The sequence below is a fragment of the Tenrec ecaudatus genome, chromosome 12, assembly GCF_050624435.1.
Source record: "Tenrec ecaudatus isolate mTenEca1 chromosome 12, mTenEca1.hap1, whole genome shotgun sequence".
NCBI lineage: Eukaryota > Metazoa > Chordata > Mammalia > Afrosoricida > Tenrecidae > Tenrec > Tenrec ecaudatus.
The window spans coordinates 130,797,812-130,807,386 of NC_134541.1; positions in this window are offsets into that span (position 1 = coordinate 130,797,812).

Below are 9,575 nucleotides of genomic sequence, written 5' to 3' on the forward strand. Positions count from 1 at the left end.
GTCACCGCCCCTCCAGTTTCCTGCAGACCCGGCAAACAAAAGGCTGGGGAAGAGAGGCGAAGCTGAGCAGGGCGCCCTTCCTGCAGGAACAGCTGATGGAGCAGAACGGCCCTGCGGGGAGTGGAGGGGCAGGATGGAGTTTCTGGGTTCCTGGAGGACCAGAGTGGGACGCCAGACTCTGGGAGCCCAGGGACTGGATCAAGAAGACCTGAGGTTGCTGGACTCGGCCAGATTCCTGCTGCCTAGTTGGGGGGTGATGTCAACCTCAGGGAATGGAGGGGGTGGTGGGGGTCACTGGGGTGCAGGTGAGTGCTCTGGAGCTGGAATGGAAAGGGTTGGAAAAGCCTGAAGGCCAACGTCATCTCCTCGGGCCCAGCCTACCGTGCCCCCCCACCCCCCTGCCCGACCTGCTACCCTCTAGTGCTGGCCCCACCCAGGCTCGCTTCCTGCTCCTCCCCAGATGCTGCTCCTCTGCCAAGCTCCACAAACTAGCCCCTAGCCCGGGGGCTTCTGGTCCCTTCTGGACGTGGGTAGCCCCGCTCCCAGCCATGAATAGTCCTTATAGTAGAGCCAGGCTCCTGCCTGCCTGCTTCCCCCATTCCTGTCAAGTATACAATGGCTATAGGAAAAGGCCACATCTAGGGGGTGGGGGGGATGCTGGCATGGAGGTGGGGGGGGTGGCCTCATATCCTGTCAGGCTGCCAGGGGAAGAGAGGAAACAAAAGACTTCCCCTGGCTGGGACAATGGACCTCCCACCACCTCTCCCCACACCCTCCTCCGCCCCAACCCCTTCATAGCGCTGGCCCCCAGCCCTTCAGCCCCCTTCTCCACCTCCTTGCTCTGATAGCCCTGGCTTAGGCTGTGAGCACTACCCTTTCCTCTTCCCCGACTCTGATTAGTGCAGACTGATAAACTCGCTGCTCCTGAGCCTAGAGATTCCGCCAGGGCTCAGGGTCCCTTCACCCTACACACGCCCTCCTTCCTGCCCCTCCCCGCCTCCCCACCATCACCACAGCCCTCAACCCAAAGGCGAGCGCAGGGAGGGAAAAGTTGCAGCAAATGTTAGAAGGTAGATCACACCTCTTTGATGAGCCGGAAAAGAGGTTTCTTCACCCAAGACTCCAGAGGGGGAGCCCTACTAGGTGGGGGGGGGGGGGCGGGGAAGTAGAAGGACCAGGTTCTTGAAGGTATGCTGGTTGCTGAGAGCTCTGGAAGAACAGGGTGGTGGAATCACTGTGCTGATTTCTAAAACCCAAACTCACTGCCACCAAGTCGATGGCAGCCCATAGCCACAGGGTAGCCCTGACCCTGTGAGTTCCACAGGCTCTAACCACTAACCAGGACAGCTAATGATTCTGAACTTTGGATCTTGTGATTTAAAGTCCAACACTTAACCACTAAGCCACCAGGGTTCCAGTTGATTGCTGACTGATCCATTTGACTGATCATTCAAACTTCTGGGCCCGTCTTCTCAACTTTAAAATGAATGTCATAAGGCTCATCCTGCTTCTTAGGACTCACACATTATCATGTTTATTCCAAAGAAAGGGGGTCTCTTGCCCATCTGTCCATCACCTCCACCCCCTGCCGCTCCTCCCCCTTCCACACACAACTTCCAGAACCATCAAGTGCTGGTAAATCCCAAACTTGTGTCCCTAGCCCAAACTGCCTCTCATGTCTGGATACCAGTGAACACAGAATTAAGCCTGGATGGTACCCAAGCGTCTCCAGCCCCGCATGGCCCTCACCTTCCTCTCTCATGTCCCATGACCCTAGCTTCCTGAGTCTGAGACTGGAGTCACCCCAATGCAGCCAGCGAGGCTCCAAGTCCAGTCGACTTCAGCTCCCTACCATCTCTGGACTCCGCCCCAGCTCACACAGGGCTTGTGTTGGCTCAAGAGCTCATTGTCCTTTGGAGAACAGCCACTGTTCACTCTCTTTCCACCTTCCCTCTTCATCCCTTTCACCCTCCAAAGCTGTGTCAAGGAGATCCGTCGGTACAAATCAGATGCTCCTTGGTGGCTCCCAAGGGGTTCTGGAGAATCCCACGCTCCTGAAAGGGGCCAGCACTGACCCAAGTTGGCCCTGACTTATCCATGGTCACTGCCCTTGGCCTCTGCACCCTATTGTCCTGCAGTGTGGAACGGGACAACTCGGCATCTCCATGCTTTCTGGATGTGCGCCTCCTTCTGCCTCCAGAGTTCCTTCTTGTGGATCTCCTGCAGGTCTCATTCGAACAGCACTACCTTCCCCCGGAAGTTCAACAATGGGATGGCCCGCAGGACCCTTTGCGGGTCTCCGTTTCCGGTTAGTACGGAGCCTCAAGTGTTCCATTGAGGAGTCTTGGCTTTGTGGAACCCGAGATCGTCAAGTCTGAGAGGCAGAGGCTCTGTGTCCTCCAGCAGTAATCCCTGAATAATCTGAAGAATGTCTACTCACTAAGGACATAGTCAACATCTATGTACTGAGTCCTTACTCTGGGTCCGGCCCACCCTGGACTTCTGTGAACAAAACACGTTTTATCTGCTTCCGTGAGTCATACAGTGAGTCATACAGTGAGTCATACAGTGACAGACAATCGCTAACCAATGAACAGAACAAGGAAATGCTGCAAGATGTAACATCAGGGAAGGTGTGTGGCAGTTACAGCATCTCCTCTCAACTTGTGAAGGAGGGGGTGGAGTCTAGCCTGTCAATCAGGCCGCAGCTTGAAGCCCCATTTTGGAGGTACGAAGGAGGTAAATAGCTCACTGGAGGCCAAATACACACAGACTCTCTGCTTCTTCTTGCCGACACACCACATGGAGCTACCCTAGAGCCCTGGAGCTAGAGGAGCCATGTGGAGACCCCTGCCAGCACTGAGATGCTTCTATTGTCACTGCATCCACAAGACTTTCCACCCACTGGCCTGTGGTCTTCTGCATTCAGTGTCATTGAGTGCGTTGCATGAGTCTGAAGACCAAATTATAGACAGGTATCAGACATATGGGCTAATATCAGACTTAGGGACTTGATCTGAGCTGTTTTCTTAATATACGATTGCTCTTTTATATAAAATGCTTTCTTAGACACATGAGTATCTATGAATTTGTTTCTCTAGTCAAGCCAGACTGACACAGTGTGTATCAGGGCTGTATCCTCTCGCCATACTTATTCAATCTGTGTGCTGAGCAAACAATCGAGAAACGAGGATATGAAAAAGAACGCGGGATCAGGATTAGAGGTAGGCTTATTTATTAACAACCTGCAATCTTCACATAACACAACCTTGCTTGCTGAAAGTCAGGAGGACTTATAGTACTTCACGATGAAGATCTTTACACCTCGATGGAAAGAAAGCAAAATCCTCACCACTGGACCGATAGACGACATCACAGTCAATGGAGGAAATAATGAAACAGTTAAGGATTTCATGTTGTTTGGATACACAACCACTGCTCACGGAATCCAAGGATTTATCTGGATAAATATGCTGCCGGGTTCAAAGCAACGCTGTTCTAGAGCTAAGGTGCACTTGGCCCAAGCCATGGTCTTTTCTTTTTCTTTAATCATTTCATTGGGGGCTCATACAACTCTTATCATCCATCCATCGTGTCAGGCACATTTGTACAATTGTTGCCCTCATCATTCTCAAACCATGTGCTCTCCACTTAAGCCCTTGGTGTCAGCTCAGTTTTTTCCCTCCTTCCCTGCTCCCCCTCCCTCATGAACCCTTGATAAATTTATAAATTATTATTTTGTCATGTCTTACATTATCCAACATCTCCCTTCACCCACTTTTCTGTTGTCCGTCCCCCAGGGAGGAGGGTATATGTAGATCCTTGTAATCAGTTCCCCCTTTCCAACCCTCCCTCCACCCTCCCAGTATCGCCATTCACACCACTGGTCCTGAAGGGATCATCCGCCCTGGACTCCCTGTGTTTCTAGCTCCTATCTGTACCAGTGTACATCCTCTGGTCTAGCCAGATTTGTAGGGTAGAACTGGGATCATGATAGAGAAGAGGAAGCATTTAGGAACTAGAGGAAAGTTGTATGTTTCATCATTGCTACATCGCACCCTGACTGGCTCATCTCCTCCCTGAGACCCTTCTGTAAGGGGATGTCCAGTGGCCTACAAATGGGCTTTGGGTCTCTACTTCGCACTCCCCTCCTCATTCACTATGATAGGATTTTTTGTTCTGATGATGTCTGATACCTGATCCCTTCGACACCTCATGATCGATCTCACAGGCTGGTGTGCTTCTTCCATGTGGCCTTTGTTGTTTCTGAGCTAGATGGCCGCTTGCTTACCTTCAAGCCTTTAAGACCCCAGACACTATAACTTTGATAGCTGGGCACCATCAGCTTTCTTCGCCACATTTGCTTATGCACTCATTTGTCCTCAGCGATCATATTGGGGAGGTGAGCACACAATATGATGTTTTGTTCTTTGCGGAGGCTTGTCTCATTCTTTGCACTTTGTCAGGAGAGACCAGTCCCTGAAAAGGACACCATGTTTGGCAAAGTCAGTGCGTCAGCAAACACGGAAGCCCCTCAACAAGATGATGGACCCCGTGGCTCAAGCCGAAGAAGCACTGTGAGGCCGCTGCCAGACCAGGCAGTGTGACTTCCTTCTGTTGCCTTCGGGCCACTCTCCAATACTGATTACCATCTAGATGCACATGTCTACAACAACCTTGGATGCAACAAGTCCAGCTAGGTTGACAGACAGGAGTGGGTTTTGAAGTGTACTCAATCTGGAGAACTCTTTGAGAAACCCAAAAGCAAACGCCCCGCCATCGAGTAAATTCCAACGCCTAGCGACCCTGAAGGACAGGGTAGAACTGCCCCTGTGACCCTCTGAGACTGTACCTGTCAACAGGAGGAGAAGGCTCCGTCTGTCTCCTGCAGAGCCGCTGGTGGTTTCAAACTGCAGACCTGGCGGTTGGCAGCCCAACACGCAACCACTTGGCCACCAGGGCTCCCTCTCTTTAAGAAAACTAGTAGAAAATGATATAGGAAATTAAGTTCAAAACATATCATTTATCTAGATCTAGAAACTGTTACAAATGCTCAAAGATGACACATCTAACATTAGAAATTCCAGGAGAACAATGTGTAGTAAATCAAACTTCCAGTTCCTAATTTTCTTCAATATTCATACCTCCTGCTTTTTTACCCCTCTCCTTTGTTTATTTTAGCTTCCTATTTATTTCAAAATAACTTTATTAGGAGTTGTACGATCTTTAAAGATAAAACACAATTACAGTCTCTGCCCTTCAAAATAACTTTATTAGGAATTGTACGATCTTTAAAGATAAAACACAATTACAGTCTCTGCCCTCTGGGAGCTCACCATCTAGTTATTTGTATTGTCTACGTTTTATTAGCTTTTTTCATGGGATCACCTAGGGCAGTGGTTCTCCACCTTCCTCATGCCGCTGCCCTTTCATACAGTTCCTCATGTTGTGGCCCCCCCCAACCATAACATTGGTTTTGTTGCTGCTTCATAACTGTCGCTTTGCTACTGTTTATGAATTCGTTCGATTCCCAAAGGGGTCTCAACCCACAGGCTGAGAACCAGTGACCTAGAGGAATGGTAAGAAATGAGGAGCAGAGTGGAGGCCTTGGCTGGTGTAAATGGTTATGCTACAGGCTGCTAACTGGTACGTTAGTGGTTCAAATCCACTCAGGGGCATGCACACACTCTTGGATCATCTCTTCCTAGAACAATTTGGTAGTATTTTCTATCCTCTGTATCTCAATAACAGGCGCCTTGGTGGGGTAGTGGCTACTCCTTGGGCCCTAACTACAAGGTCAGCAGTTTGCCACCAGCTGCTTCAGGAGAAAGACAGGCTTTCTAGCCCCCAAGAATGACAGTCTTGGAAACTCACAGGGACAGTTTTACCCAGTTGTGCAGGGTCGTGAATGTCGGTGAATTTGTTTTGGAGTTTTTGTTTCTCAATTAATAAAGGAAAAAAAAGTTAAGGGGGCTGATTGAGTTTTTTATTATTATTGGGTGTTTAAAGCATTTCTTTGAACTGTCCAGTTTATGATTGGTAATATGAAAACTTCTAAAACACCTTTTGGGGGAATCATTTTTATATGTTTATCCTATGAATCGATTACTATTTCTAATCATTTTCTACCATCATCCTCCACCGTCAAACCCAATGACGGCCTTATTAGAGCAGTCTTTCGGATTTACAGAGATAATGTGTACACTTAAATTTACAGAGTCTCCTGGTGGCACGGTGGGTTAAGTGGCAGTTCACACCTCCTGGTGGCTACTTGGAAGGAAGTCGAAGCTGTTTGCTCCTCTAAAGATTGACAGGCTTGAAAACCCTACGGAGAAGTTCTACTCTGTCATGTAGCCTCACCATGAGTCAGAAACGACTCCGTGGCAGAGGTTTCTGTGGCGGACATTCGTGGCTCTATATTATCTGATTACCTAGGTTTATGTATCTAAAATGAAATAAGATTCTTGTTTCTACACTCTCTGAACTTCTGAAGGCTCTTTTGATAAAAAAAAAAAAAAAGATAGATTCTCCTTAGGTTGCTTTCCACAAAGGAGTTGTCAGGCTTCAAGCCATTTCAAGCATTCTAATATTGTGACTCACCTGAAAAACCACATCTGTTTCCCACCCTCGCTAACTAGGGCGGTGGAAGTGCTGCGCCCTGACTTCCTGAGCTCCCAGGTGAAATCAGCCCAGGGCCCGGCAGGGTGAGACAGGCCAGGAGAGGAGAGGCGGGGAGTGGGAAGAGGAAGGACGATTTTTATCATTTACATGGGAAAAGGATGCTTCCGTGTTCTTTATTACACACCAGCAAAGTTCCACCTCTGGGACGGCTCAGAAAGACTGGAGGCAGGTGGTTAACAAAAATATGAGCCACCAGCGGTTGAAGATGCTCCGGTCAGTATCGGCAGGAAGTGCGTGCTAGCAGTGGATTGGTCTTTTCCAAGGCATGGGGGCCACCACCCAGCATTGGGGACAGAGTTCTAATAACAAGGTCTGTGGGAGCCTATGGGAGGCTCCAGTGCCCTGGTGGTGCAGGGGTTACCCCGAGGAGAAAGACTAGGTGTTCCCTCTGTAAAGAGCGACCAATCACTACCATTAGGTCCATGCTGGCTCACAGTGACGGCTGCCCTGTGCGCCTCCAAGACTGTAAGAGTTCTAGGAGTAGAAAGGCCAGTCTGTTGCCCGAGTTGCTACTGGGGGACCCAGGCGGATCACAGCCCAATGCATAACCAACAGCCACAGTACCCTCCCTAAGGCATTGGAGTCTCGGAAACCCACGGGGGCAGTTCTACCTATCTGAGGAGTCAGCATGGGGTTTTTAGGTATTGTGGTTGTTCTTTGAGCCCATTGCTGCGGGCACTTGGTCAGTCCATCTTCTGGAGGGCCTCCCTCTTTTGGGCGGACCCTCACAGGCGTAGTTCCTGCGGGTCCTATAGAGTCAGACTTCACTCCATGCCAGTGAGTTCTGTTGCTATTGTTGTCTTCATGGGTCGATCACCCATTCAGACACTGGCACGGATGCTCGCCGGTATAATTAACATCCAGGGGAGTCGCTTGCCTGGGACGTGGTCCTGTGGGGTCTGGGGTCCGGGAGTGGAGGCAATGACGTCACATGCCCTGAGTGTTGGGAGTCAGGATTTCAGATGTTACCTGCATGGGAAGGGGAGGTGGTGTGGTGAACCTGGGGCTGAGAACTCAAAAGGTTGGAAGTTCTGGTCCACCCGAAGGTACCTTAGTCAAAAGATCTTACTTTGCTGACAAGCATACTCGTTTTCATGTTCGCACGTTGCTCACCGGTCACGTGCTAACTCCTCGGTGCCACCACTCGGTTGGGCAGGTGGTAAGCCTGAAGCATTATCGGTCTTTACAGGAGATGGTGTAGTGGGCTAGCTCTGGCTTGAAATAGCCGGTCAGCAAGTGTTGCGATCTCCGTCTGAGGGCTCAGTTCTACTCTGACACATCCATGTGCCCCCCACGAGTCCCGGCTGATGTGACAGCAACCGATTTGGGGCTGCTGTTCGTCTTTGCGTTCCAGGTGGGAGACCAGGGTTCAAGGGCTAGTCTATACACTTCCCTTTCTGTACAGTCAAGCACCTGCCGGTGGAGGCTTGGATGCCGCCATGATGCCGAACAGGTTTCGGTGGAGCTTTCGGACCAAGGCACACCAGGAAGAAAGTCCTGGCAGTCTATTTCCAAGAGCCAGCCTCGGCAAACCCTGTGACAGTGCACCATGGTGGGATCCACAACCGATCTGTTCCACCATGCGTGAGGTCGCCTTAGGCTAAAGACCCACTGGAGGGGCGGCGGCAACATCACAAGCTCTTTGAGGCTGGGTGTGACCTTGAGTGCAGTTCAATCCCAAACCAAACCCACAACCACAGAGTCCATTCCAATGCCCAGGGACCCCACAGAGGGCTTCCCAGGCTGCACGCATCGTAACCGAGGCAGGCAGCCTCATCTCTGAGAGCGGTCAGTGGGTTTGAACCACTGACCTAGCAGCAGCCCAACGCTCGCTCACCTGACAGTGTAATAGATGTGGAATAAAGGTTTCTTTTAGTGATACTCATTAGGTCAGGGGTCCTCAAACTTTTAAAACAGGGGGCCAGCTTACTGTCCCTCAGACCCATTGGAGGGCTGGATTATAGTTTTAAAAAAACTATGAATAAATTCCTATGCACACTGCACATATCTTATTTTGAAGTAAAAAACAAATGGGGCAAAAACACCCAGCAGGCCGGATAAATGTCCTGGGCCGGCCGCATGTGGCCCGAGGGCCGCAGTTTGAGGATGTCTGCATTAGGTACTGGGAACCAGATGACATGCTGAGGGGCAGGGCCTGATGCGCCAGCCCTTCGTATGAGGCAGACTGTGAGCTAACCTGGAACCTGGTCCCCAGGAGGCTGATAAACAGGTGAGCTGTTCACTCGCCGTCATCAGCTGCCCACCCCTCACCTGTTTCCCCATCGCTGGATCCATCGGAGGCTTTGTTTCCCCTGAGCTCTTCAATCTCAGCATCATTCAGGCCAAGCCTCTCGGGACGCCCTCATCCCACGATAGTGCCTCCCCACCAAATGAAAAATAGCCGGAGACTCAGGCCCTCCCCGAGCAGGGTTGAGGGCAGAGCTTGGGAGGTGACGAAGGCATAACTAGATGATCTGAGGGAGGGGCTGGATAACTCAAAGTGGGGAGAGCGGGCTTGGGGTAGGCTGGCCAGGAGGGAGGAAGGGATTCCCAGCCCCAGGCTGGTCTGTCTGGCTCCAGCGAAGCCGGCTGTTTCCTGCCCCGGGTGACCCCGCACCCCGGAGCAGGGCTCTGGCAGGGCATCGAGGAAGGGCAGGGGTGTGGGGAGCACCTCTTGTGGCAAGAAGATAAGTACACCGGGACAAGAGGTCATTGCAGGCCTGGCTGTCCTCTCTGGAGAATAGGAGGCGCCTGGCAGTTCCCCAGACATCTCCAGATGCTCCCCACCCTCATCCCCCACTTTCTCTGCTCCTCCAGACTAGGTTCCTATGAATCAATTTCGGGTTCTAAGCCCTTTCCTTCCCCCTCTTCCATAGGCAACTCCTGCAGCCACC